The sequence below is a fragment of the Triturus cristatus genome, chromosome 12, assembly GCF_964204655.1.
Source record: "Triturus cristatus chromosome 12, aTriCri1.1, whole genome shotgun sequence".
Taxonomy (NCBI): Eukaryota; Metazoa; Chordata; class Amphibia; order Caudata; family Salamandridae; genus Triturus; species Triturus cristatus.
Genome location: NC_140595.1, coordinates 838,965,977 through 838,977,929, shown reverse-complemented (window position 1 = coordinate 838,977,929; position 11,953 = coordinate 838,965,977).

Genomic DNA, 11,953 nt, shown 5'->3' with positions numbered 1-11,953 from the left:
GGGGAGCAAGAGCCAGTCTGGAGCAACCAGACCAGTGATGAAAGTCTGTCGTGGTGCGTCGTGAAGAGGGCCACCAGCCGGTCGGCGAGTGGTCGGACAACGCGGTGAGCAGCAAGGAGCAGAAGGGCCCCCACGCAGATCTCGTGGATGCTGGGGAGGCCGACTTCGGTGCTGGAGCCGCTCAGGGTTAGGGCTTCTCAAACCCTAGGTGCACTCACTCGAGGGTCCCTCGGTGGGCGTGCTAGATAAGTGTCGTGCAGGTTCTGAAGATGGCCGGCCCCGCAGGTCTCGTCACACCTACGAATCTCAGCTGAGCTGATGATGTAGGTAGAGGTCAGAGATGGCAGGGAACCCGGGTCTCGTCGAGCTGGGCAGTCTTGATCCGTGGGAGAGACGTGCAGCAAACCGCAAGCGCTTAGGTGGTGCCTGCGGGTGCAGGGTGGCTACTCCTTAGCCACAAGGGAGAGTCTTCAGAAATAGTCAAGAGTTCCTTTCGTGGAAAGTAGTTCAAGATTCAGAATTATCCAATTTGGGAAGGGGACTCGCTCCTACCTTTATTCTAGGAAAAGGGGCTGGCCCGTGACTAGGTCCTACCTATGGGTGGGGCCAGGAGGGGGGTGGTTACACCCCTATCCTTTGTCCGGCTTCGCCCCAGCTCAGGGGCAGGGTTGCCCACCGAAACTGGTTTGAGCCGGGCTATGCACAGTGAGCACCGGGGTGCCACTTGCAATCACCTTCCTTTCAGCCCTGCCTACCTGGGATACACAAACCCTGTCTGGGATTGTGCTAACACCGCCCTCGACAGGAAACCCTTTGTCCAAGCTCCCCTCGCTGGAAGGTCTCCCAGCAGCAGGAGGTCAGACTTGTGTCTGGTGGCAGCATCCATTTTGTGATGCTGAGGCTTGAGTCAACTTTAACCGGGGTTCAAGGTTACTTCCATGTCGTACCCCTCTAAAAGGGGGGAATGCTAACCCCGTCGCCAGAATTGGCGAAGGGTTCGTATTCCAATGCGTATGACACCTTACTCGACATGTGTGGGTGATGCGATGCCAGAGTTAGCAAGTAACTGCGAGGATTATAATGCATTTTAAGGTAGTTGGCACGCGTCACCATGGAACGGCTATTAGGACTTGGTTCCGCAAGCCGTCGACGGGCTCAGCTCGCGCCAGAGCACCATCCCACATGATTCCCCGCACTCTGCCTTCAGGATTGATAAGGCCTGCCATAGGAGTGACTGATAGGAATCCATGTGTCCATTTTAGGGTTAGGTATAGGAATACTACACCTACAGCAACGGGTGATTACACCACCTTGCCCCAGCTGTCGTGCAGCCAGTTGTGTCAGATTTGGGCGGCCATCCAGGGGTGGCATAATACATGCTGCAGCCCCTGGTAGGCCCTGGGTACACCGATGCCCGGGATACCTGTGGTATGCTGATACAGGGACTGATAAGGCGGCCCAGTTCCAATTAGTGGATGCACATAATGTACATGTGTGTTAATTTCGAGAGAGAACAGCTACGCTGTGGGTCTGATTGGCAGGCCCACAGCCAGGGAAAGTCGTAAACCAATGAAGCAAAAAGCAAAAAATCTGGGTGATCATAGGATTGCAGACCCTACTCTCCTACATGACCCCCCCCCCCAAACTTTGGGACAATAAGCTAACCGTGACCAGGTGAGTCTTCTTGCTCTAAGTGGAAATACCTGGAGAGCCCATCTGCATTGCCATGATCAGTGCCAGGTCTATGCTCCACTGTGAAGTCCATCCCCTGTAGGGAAATGGACCACCTAAGTAGTTTGGGGTTTTCACCCTTCATTTGATTTAGCCACAAGAGGGGCTTATGGTCGGTCTGAATCTTGAAGTGAGTGCCAAACAAGTAAGGCCTCAACTTCTTCAGGGCCCAAACCACAGCAAAGGCCTCCCTCTCAATAGCTGACCAATTCTTCTCTCTGGGGGTCAGCCTCCTGCTAATAAAAGCTATGGGCTGGTCATGACCATCAAAATTCAGCTGAGATAGAACAGCTCCCACACCCAACTCCGAAGCGTCTGTTTGGACAATGAATGTTTTGGAGTAGTCTGGACTCTTTAGGATAGGCGCTGTGCACATGGCCTGCTTTAGGTCATCGAATGCCTTTTGACAGCTTGCTGTCCACTGAACTTTTTTTGGCATCTTTTTACTTGTCAGATCGTTTAGCGGGGTCACAATGGATCCATAATTTCTGACAAACTTCCGGTAATAACCAGTCAGGCCCAAGAAAGCTCGAACCTGAGTCTGGGTGGTTGGAGGAGCCCAGTCCTGGATGGCCTGTATTTTGCTCTCCAATGGCTGAACCTGGCCTCCACCTACAAGGTGGCCCAGGTATACAACCTGTGTCTGCCCTATCTGGCACTTAGTGGCCTTGCTAGTGAGGCCTGCCTTTTGCAGGGCCTCCAACACTTTCCTCAGGTGGACCAGGTGATCCTCCCAGGTGGAGCTAAAGACAGCGATATCGTCCAGATACGCCGCACAGAAGCCGTCCAACCCAGTGAGAACTCGATTCACCAGCCTTTGGAAGGTGGCAGGTGCATTTTTCAAACCAAAGGGCATTACCACGAACTGATAATGCCCACCCGGGGTAGAAAATGCTGTTTTGGGCTTGGCCTCCTCAGCTAACCTGATTTGCCAATACCCAGCTGTCAGGTCAAATGTACTTAAGTAGTTGGCCGAAGCCAACCGGTCTATAAGTTCATCTGCTCTTGGTATCGGGTGGGCGTCAGTCTTAGTGACTGCATTGAGGCCTCTGTAGTCCACGCAAAACCTCATCTCTTTCTTACCGCCCTGGGTGTGAGGTTTTGGCACGAGAACTACTGGACTAGCCCAGGGGCTGTCCGAGGGCTCAATGACTCCCAGCTCCAACATTTTCTGCACCTCTGCCTTGATGCAGTCTCTGACATGATCAGGCTGTCGATAGATTTTACTCTTTACGGGCAGACTGTCCCCAGTGTCGACCTCATGGGTACACCAATTGGTCTGACTGGGTGTCAGAGAGAACATATGTCGAAAGGATTGAAGAACCTGTTTACAATCCTGTTGTTGATGTCTAGAGAGGCTGCAACAAAAGACAACACCATCTACTGACCCATCGTCAGGGTTCTGAGAGAGCAGGTCTGGGAGAGGGTCACTCTCCTCCTCCTGTCCCTCATCTGTGGCCATGAGCAAGCCCATGCCCTCCCTGTCGACATATGCCTTGAGCCTGTTTACGTGGAGCACCCTGTGGGGGCTCCGGGGAGTTCCCAGGTCTACCAAGTAGGTGACCTCTCCCTTTTGCTCAATGATCGTGTGGGGTCCAGACCATTTGTCCTTGAGTGCTGCTGGGGCCACTGGCTCCAGCACCCACACCTTCTGTCCAGGCTGATACACAGTTAGGACAGCCTTTTGGTCGTGCCAAGCTTTTTGTAATTCTTGGCTCGCCTCAAGGTTTTTAGATGCCTTTTCCATGTACTCAGCCATCCGCGAGCGGAGACCGAGCACATAGTCCACAATGTTTGATGCTGGCTTTTTGAGAGGTCTCTCCCATCCTTCCTTTACCAAACAAAGGGGTCCCCTTACAGGATGTCCGAACAGAAGTTCAAAAGGGCTGTAGCCAACCCCCTTCTGCGGGACCTCTCTGTAGGCGAACAAGAGGCAGGGTATCAGGACATCCCATCTCCGCCGAAGCTTTTCAGGTAGTCCATGAATCATCCCTTTTAGGGTCCTGTTGAATCTCTCAACAAGCCCATTGCATTGTGGGTGATAGGGTGTGGTGAATTTGTAGTTGACACCACACTCCTTCCACATAGCAGTCAGATATCCCGACATGAAGTTTGCACCTCTGTCGGAGACAACCTCCTTAGGGAAGCCCACTCTGGAGAACACTCCAACTAGGGCTCGTGCCACAACAGGTGCTGTAGTGGCCCTAAGAGGAATAGCTTCAGGATACCTGGTGGCGTGGTCCACCAACACCAGTATAAACTTGTGCCCTGATGCTGTCTGGGGTTCCATTGGTCCGACAATGTCGATCCCCACTCGTTCAAAGGGCACCCCCACCACCGGCAGTGGTATGAGGGGGGCCTTTGTCGTGCCACCTGACTTACCACTGGCTTGGCAAATGACACAGGAGCGGCAAAACTCCTTCGTATCTTCGGACATGTGGGGCCAGTGAAAGTGTGGAACAATTCTGTCCCAAGTCTTATTCTGGCCTAAGTGACCTGCAAGGGGAATCTCGTGGGCCAAGGTAAGGAGGAAACCTCTCAGAGACAAGGGGACGACCAGCCTCCTGGTCGCGCCAGGCTTGGGGTCTCTTGCCTCGGAGTACAGGAGTCCATCTTCCCAGTACACTTTGTGGGTACCTGTGGCGTTCCCTGCAGCCTCAGCAGCAGCCTGCTGTCTGAGGGGTTCAAGTGAGGGGCAGTCTAACTGTGCCTTCCCCAGGTCTTCCCTAGAGGGTCCCCCTGAGCCCAGAAACTCAACCTGACCAGGTTCAAGCTCTTGTGGCTCAGTTTCCCTCAGTTCCTTAAGGTCAGCCTCCTCAGAGACTTGATCCACGACCTGGGGCAAGGGGGAAGGCGAGGCCTTACCCTTACTGCTCCTTTTCTTGGATGGTGTCTGGTCCGTTCTTCCAGGATCCAGCACCTGTTCAGTGGGGCATCTTTTGGCCTGTGACCTGGTCACAGCAAGGACATGCGCTGGAAAGCCTAACATTTCCAGGTGAGTCCTCTGCTCCACTTCTGACCATTGTGACGTTTCCAAATCATTGCCCAACAGACATTCTACGGGGAGGTCTGAACTAACCACAACTTTCTTCGGGCCACTTACCCCTCCCCAGGAGAAATCAACAACTGCCATACTGTGATTGGTAGTGACATTGCTGGCATTGGTCACTAGGTAATCGGTACCTAGCATGATCTGTCCAGGGTCCACAAAGTTAGGCGTCACCATGGTGACACTGGCACAAGTGTCCCTGTAGGCCTGAGCCACTTTTCCATTGATCAAAGGCGTCTGCCTGTATTTGCCCAAAGTATTGGGACTGGCATCAGGGGACATATCCATATCCCCTGTACAGACAAGGACGGCCTGAGTGAGTGTGCCAACTAAGTCGTCACTCCCCTCAGTTCCCAAGGTTAACCCAACTAATGCCTTGGGAGGCGCACTATCACTGCTGACTGTACTAGGGGGTGCAGGTGCCTTAGGGGCTGCAGTGGCAGGAGTTTGCCCTCCTTTCTTGGTGCACTCACTAAACCAGTGAGTCTTACTTTTACAGTATTGGCACCACCTTTTTGACTGGCCTTCTGGAGTCTTCTTTTTCTGCTGTGAAGCCTGACCCCCACCCTCTTTGGTTTGTTGGGGCCTGTCGAAGACTTCTGGTCATTTTGTTCGTTCTTGTTACTACCCTTTTGGTCTGCTTTCTTCTGACCACCCTGGTTCTGAGTCTGGTTCTGCTTGACCCTTGTTCTGACCCATCTGTCTGCCTTCTTTCCCAATTCTTGGGGAGAGGTCAGCTCCGAGTCGACAAGGTGCTGATGCAACAATTGGTTCTGACAGTTGTTTAAAATCTGTTCTCTCATGATAAGATTGTACAATCCTGTGTAATCAGTAACCTTGCTACCCAGCAACCAACCTTCTAAAGCCTTAGTGGCACAATCGACAAAGTCAGTCCAATCCTGAGACTGAATTTTCTGGGTGTCCCTGAACAGCACCCGGTACTGCTCGGTGGTTAAGCCGAACCCATCAATCAGTGTATTCTTCAGGACTTGGTAGTTGTTAGCATCCTCAGCTCTCGTAGTGAGGAGCTTGTCCCGTCCTTTACCTTCAAAGGAGAGCCACAGTATTGCTGCCCACTGACTTGGGGGGACGCACTGGACAGTGCAAGCCCTCTCTTAGGCAGTTATCCACTTGTGGATGTCGTCCCCTTGCTTAAAGGGGGGCACTATTTTACTCCGGTGTCTAGTATCTATACCCCTGTCTTTCTCTCTAATGAGAATGCTGCCACCAGTGGGATCTAACCCACTCAATTTCTGCTCTCGGGCCAAGGCAAGTCTTTCTTTGGCGAGGGCAAGTTCTTCCCGCTCGATCCTCAGATTGACTTCCCTCATCTTCGCTTCGTGCTCCCTTCTCTGAGGGGACGTCATTCCTCTCTGAGAAGATGCCTGAGAAACATGTGTTCGAACAGATCTGTTAGAGCCTCTCGAGAGAGAGAGACCTAGCTCGTCCATTCCCAAGGTTATGCCTGCTTGAGCGTGGGCCCAGGGCTCCCCCAGTTCCATTCTCATGCCTGCTTAAGTTGGTCCTTGTGAGCCTACTGACTACTACGGGACCTCCGTCTGCCTCGTCTCCTGCTAACTCTTCTTCCTCTTCCTCCTCACCATGGAGGTCGAGGTCAGGGTCACCAAGGGTTCCCTCTAAGGGAGGCATGTTCCCATCAGCATTAGGGGGGCCTGTGTTAGAGGACCTCCTAGCATCGTAAGTCTCTAAGAGACCTATCAGAAATGTGATGGTAGGGTTAGAACCCTGGTTTAGCTTCCTGGAGGCACACAGCTGTCTCATCTCCGTGAAGCTAAGAGCTGCATATCGTGACACGACCTGTGGAGGGTCAATGACCACTAAGGGAGTCTCTGCAGACTCTCCGTGGACCGACATGCTTTCTAGTGAGGTGTAAGTGATGCACCTACCTACACTATGTGTTTACCTACTGATCCCTTGCTAAGAGTTGTAGTCAGGGTGTGCTAAGCCCTGTTACACTACAACAGCTGGTTTCAGTAGAACTCAGAGTATTCTAAGTTAAGTTATATGTACCTGGGTACTTATGTGATCTTTCAACTTGATGTTCTTAGGATACGTGTGTGGTAAAACAACAGCAAGCTCAAATCCCAACCGCTGCTCACCAATGTGAGAAGTTGGCCTGATATGTAGTGCTCACTATTCTAGTGATCACTGTGTATCATTCCAAACGACCCTTATTGATGATTGGTTGTAAGTCAACCTTATAGACCAGCTATCCTAGTAGCGTGGACAAGAGCAGTCTTCAGGCTAAACTCTAGAGGGCGTGTTAAGCCAGCTGTTTACCATCACATATACCCCTTGAACGCCAAGTGAAAGGACACCACACAAGTTGTTATGAAAATAAAGGATATTTATTTATAACAAGACTACCCTGGCTCTTTATGAGTCAGGGAGCTAAGCACACTACAAAACTCTTAGGAAAATACTTCTGGTTGCACAATTTACACAAATGCCCGAAGGGCACGAAACCATTCCACTGCAAGTGGAATGGGAGAGGTTAGAAAGTTTAAAGTGACTGATTCCGGAGGAATCAGATCAGTGGGACTAAACGAAAAAGGAACTGGACACTTGTAGAGTGAACCTACGATGGAGCACCAAGATGCTCGAGTTACCTAGCCCCGAGGCTGCGGCTGCGTGGGGTTCAGCAAGATGTCGGGAGTCCTCGTTGTAGTCTCAGGAGCCTGAAAGAAGTTGCTGGCAGGCGACCAGTGTCGATGTTCAGCGAGATCCAAGCCTGGATCGGTGATGAAGGAAACCTGAAAGCAGAGGGGACTCAGTTCTCAACCGCTAGCCAGCGATCGTGTGGGTACCAGGAAGGTACCGGCTGAAGTCACCTCGACCAGGTGAGTGGATGACGTCGGACTCGGCTGTTCCTCGGACCAGGAGGCGCGGCGGCGACCAGGATGGAGGGCGAGCTGTCCCACGAAGGTGTCTGCTGTCGATGATGCTGGGCCCAGGAATGGGGCAGCAGGTCTTGGCAGTGGCAAACCCACGCGGTGGAGTCAAGATGGCGTCGGGAGTGGACCAGGAGGGTCCGAGGTACTCCTCTGTTGAAGGGGAGCAAGAGCCAGTCTGGAGCAACCAGACCAGTGATGAAAGTCTGTCATGGTGCGTCGTGAAGAGGGCCACCAGCCGGTCGGCGAGTTGTCGGACAACGCGGTGAGCAGCAAGGAGCAGAAGGGCCCCACGCAGATCTCGTGGATGCTGGGGAGGCCGACTTCGGTGCTGGAGCCGCTCAGGGTTAGGGCTTCTCAAACCCTAGGTGCACTCACTCGAGGGTCCCTCGGTGGGCGTGCTAGATAAGCGTCGTGCAGGTTCTGAAGATGGCCGGCCCCGCAGGTCTCGTCACACCTACGAATCTCAGCTGAGCTGATGATGTAGGTAGAGGTCAGAGATGGCAGGGAACCCGGGTCTCGTCGAGCTGGGCAGTCTTGATCCGTGGGAGAGACGTGCAGCAAACCGCAAGCGCTTAGGTGGTGCCTGCGGGTGCAGGGTGGCTACTCCTTAGCCACAAGGGAGAGTCTTCAGAAATAGTCAAGAGTTCCTTTCGTGGAAAGTAGTTCAAGATTCAGAATTATCCAATTTGGGAAGGGGACTCGCTCCTACCTTTATTCTAGGAAAAGGGGCTGGCCCGTGACTAGGTCCTACCTATGGGTGGGGCCAGGAGGGGGGTGGTTACACCCCTATCCTTTGTCCGGCTTCGCCCCAGCTCAGGGGCAGGGTTGCCCCCCGAAACTGGTTTGAGCCGGGCTATGCACAGTGAGCACCGGGGTGCCACTTGCAATCACCTTCCTTTCAGCCCTGCCTACCTGGGATACACAAACCCTGTCTGGGATGGTGCTAACACCGCCCTCGACAGGAAACCCTTTGTCCAAGCTCCCCTCGCTGGAAGGTCTCCCAGCAGCAGGAGGTCAGACTTGTGTCTGGTGGCAGCATCCATTTTGTGATGCTGAGGCTTGAGTCAACTTTAACCGGGGTTCAAGGTTACTTCCATGTCGTGCCCCTCTAAAAGGGGGGAATGCTAACCCCGTCGCCAGAATTGGCGAGGGGTTCGTATTCCAATGCGTATGACACCTTACTCGACATGTGTGGGTGATGCGATGCCAGAGTTCGCAAGTAACCGCGAGGATTATAATGCATTTTAAGGTAGTTGGCACGCGTCACCATGGAACGGCTATTAGGACTTGGTTCCGCAAGCCGTCGACGGGCTCAGCTCGCGCCAGAGCACCATCCCACATGATTCCCCGCACTCTGCCTTCAGGATTGATAAGGCCTGCCATAGGAGTGACTGATAGGAATCCATGTGTCAATTTTAGGGTTAGGTATAGGAATACTACACCTACAGGAACGGGTGATTACACCACCTTGCCCCAGCTGTCGTGCAGCCAGTTGTGTCAGATTTGGGCGGCCATCCAGGGGTGGCATAATACATGCTGCAGCCCCTGGTAGGCCCTGGGTAGACCGATGCCCGGGATACCTGTGGTATGCTGATACAGGGACTGATAAGGCGGCCCAGTTCCAATTAGTGGATGCACCTAATGTACATGTGTGTTAATTTCGAGAGAGAACAGCTAGGCTGTGGGTCTGATTGGCAGGCCCACAGCCAGGGAAAGTCGTAAACCAATGAAGCAAAAAGCAAAAAATCTGGGTGATCATAGGATTGCAGACCCTACTCTCCTACACCCACAAGATACATTCAAGATCTCTTTTTGACAATTGGTCTGAACTACTGTTGATGTGGAATGTATGTATATTGGCAGCATACTAAACCCGCTGTTCTTTATTATGTATGACAAAACCTGAGTTCTGTGTCTGGTGCTTGAACTGTGAGGAAAAGTTTACCAAATATGACTGAACCTGTGAAACCATGATTTGTATCCCAAGTGTGGAAATCTGTCTGGTGAAAGCTAAAGAGCGGTGCAAATACCATTGCAATGCATTGCATTGTTGTAGGCATACGCGGCTGTCAACCAAGGTCTTGGGCTGTTGATCGCAAACGCCATGTCTAATCTGCCGGTACCACAGTCTTAGTCTCCTGACAGGCTGGTGCCTGAGGACTGGTGATGGTGTACTCTGAGCGGGCAGCTGCTGACCTGCACTTTACTCTGGTCAATCAGCACTGCCACAGGCCCCAGCGATAGCTTAGCAACCATGGGAGGCAGCAAGAGCACAGGAAGGCTCCAAAGCATGGACTCACTGCAGCAGGGGGCATAAAGCATCGGCTGGGCCTGGAGACTCGCTGCAGCCGAAGGCACGATGCAACGGAGGGCATGGAGTCTCGCTGCAGCCAAGGGCATGAAGCAATGGCAAGGCCTGGAGACTCACTGCAGCCAGTGGCATAAAGCAACGGGTGGGTATGGAGATTTGCTGCAGCTGGGGCATGAAGCAACGGGTGGGCATGGAGATCCGCTACAGCCGGAGGCACGATGCAACGGAGGGCATGGAGTCTCACTGCAGCCAAGGGCGTGAAGCAATGTCAAGGCCTGGAGACTCACAGCAGCCAGTGGCATGAAGCAACGGGTGGGCATGGAGATTCGCTGCCGCTGGGGCATGAAGCAACGGGTGGGCATGGAGATTCTCTGCAGCCGAAGGCATGAAACAACTGGACATGGAGACTCACAGCCGTGGGCATGAAGCAATGGGTGGGCATGGAGACTCTGAGCTGGGGGCATGAAGCAACGGTGGGCATGGAGACTCCCAGCAGCTGGGGGCATGAGACAATGGCTGGGCCTGGCGACTCGCTGCAACTAGGGGCATGAAGGAACAGCTGAGCCTGGCGACTCGCTGCAGCCAGGGGCACGATGGAACGGCTGGGCCTGGGGACTCGCTGCAGCCGGGGGCATGAAGCAACGCGTGGGCATGGAGACTAGGAGCCTGGGCATGAAGCAACGGTGGGCATGGAGACTCGCTGCACCCAGGGGCATTAGGCAACAGCTGGGCCTGGAGACTCGCTGCAGCCAGGGGCATGAAGCAACGGGTGGGCATGGGGACTCGGAGCTGGGGAATGAACCAATGGCTGGGCATGGAGAATCCCTGCAGCCGGGGGCATGAAGCAATGGCTGGGCCTGGATAATTGCTGCAGCTGGGGGCATGAAGCAATGACTTGGCATAGAGACTCGCTGCAGCCGTGGGCATGAAGCAATGGGTGGGCATGAAGATTCGCTGCAGTCGGGGGCATGAAGCAACGACTGGGCATGGAGACTCGCTGCAGCCGTGGGCATTAAGCAATGGGTGCGCATGGAGACTCTGAGCTGGGGGCATGAAGGAATGGTGGGCATGTAGAGTCCCTGCAGTCAGGAGCATGAAGGAAAGGCTAGGCCTGGTGACTCGCTGCAGCCGGGGGCATGAAGCAACAGGTGGGCATGGAGACTAGGAGCCGGAGCATGAAGCAACGGTGGGCATGGAGACTCCCTGCAGCCAGGGGCATTAGGCAACGGCTGGACCTGGAGACTCACTGCAGCTAGGGGCATAAAGCAACTGGTGGGCATGGAGACTCGCTGCAGCCAGGGGCATGAAGCAACTGGTTGGCATGGAGACTCGGAGCTGGGGAATGAAGCAATGGCTGGGCATGGAGACTCCCTGCAGCCGGGGGCATGAAGCAATGGGTGGGCATGGAGACTCACTGCATCCGAGGGCATGAAGAAACAAGTGGGCATGGAGACTCGCTGCAGCTGGGAGTAGGAAGCAACAGGTGGGCACGAAGGCTCGCTGCATCCGGAGACATGAAGCAATGGGTGGGCATGAAGCAACAGGTGGGCATGGAGACTCGCTGAAGCTGGGGGCATGAAGCAATGGGTGGTCTTGCATGCTCCATCAGGAGCATCATGTGCTTCATTCCTGTGAGGAGCCAGACTTCTGTGCACTAACGTTTCTGGGACCTTTTTAACCCTACTGCAGACTGCTTTACATCAAGCTTTTTGGAGGACTGTCATGCCAGGGCCATCCTTTACCGGTACTGGTACGTCATCTGCTACCCTCCACAACTAACCTGGAAGCAGTGGGAAAGAGTGCGTGGTCTTATTTGGAAACCATTTGCGATATGTCTGCTCGTAAACAACTTGTGTTACTATACAAGTTAGTCATTGAAGGAAGGAACAGTTATCACATAAGACTGAAACTGAGCCTTGAGGACGCAAAGATGCTAGATATGTGTCT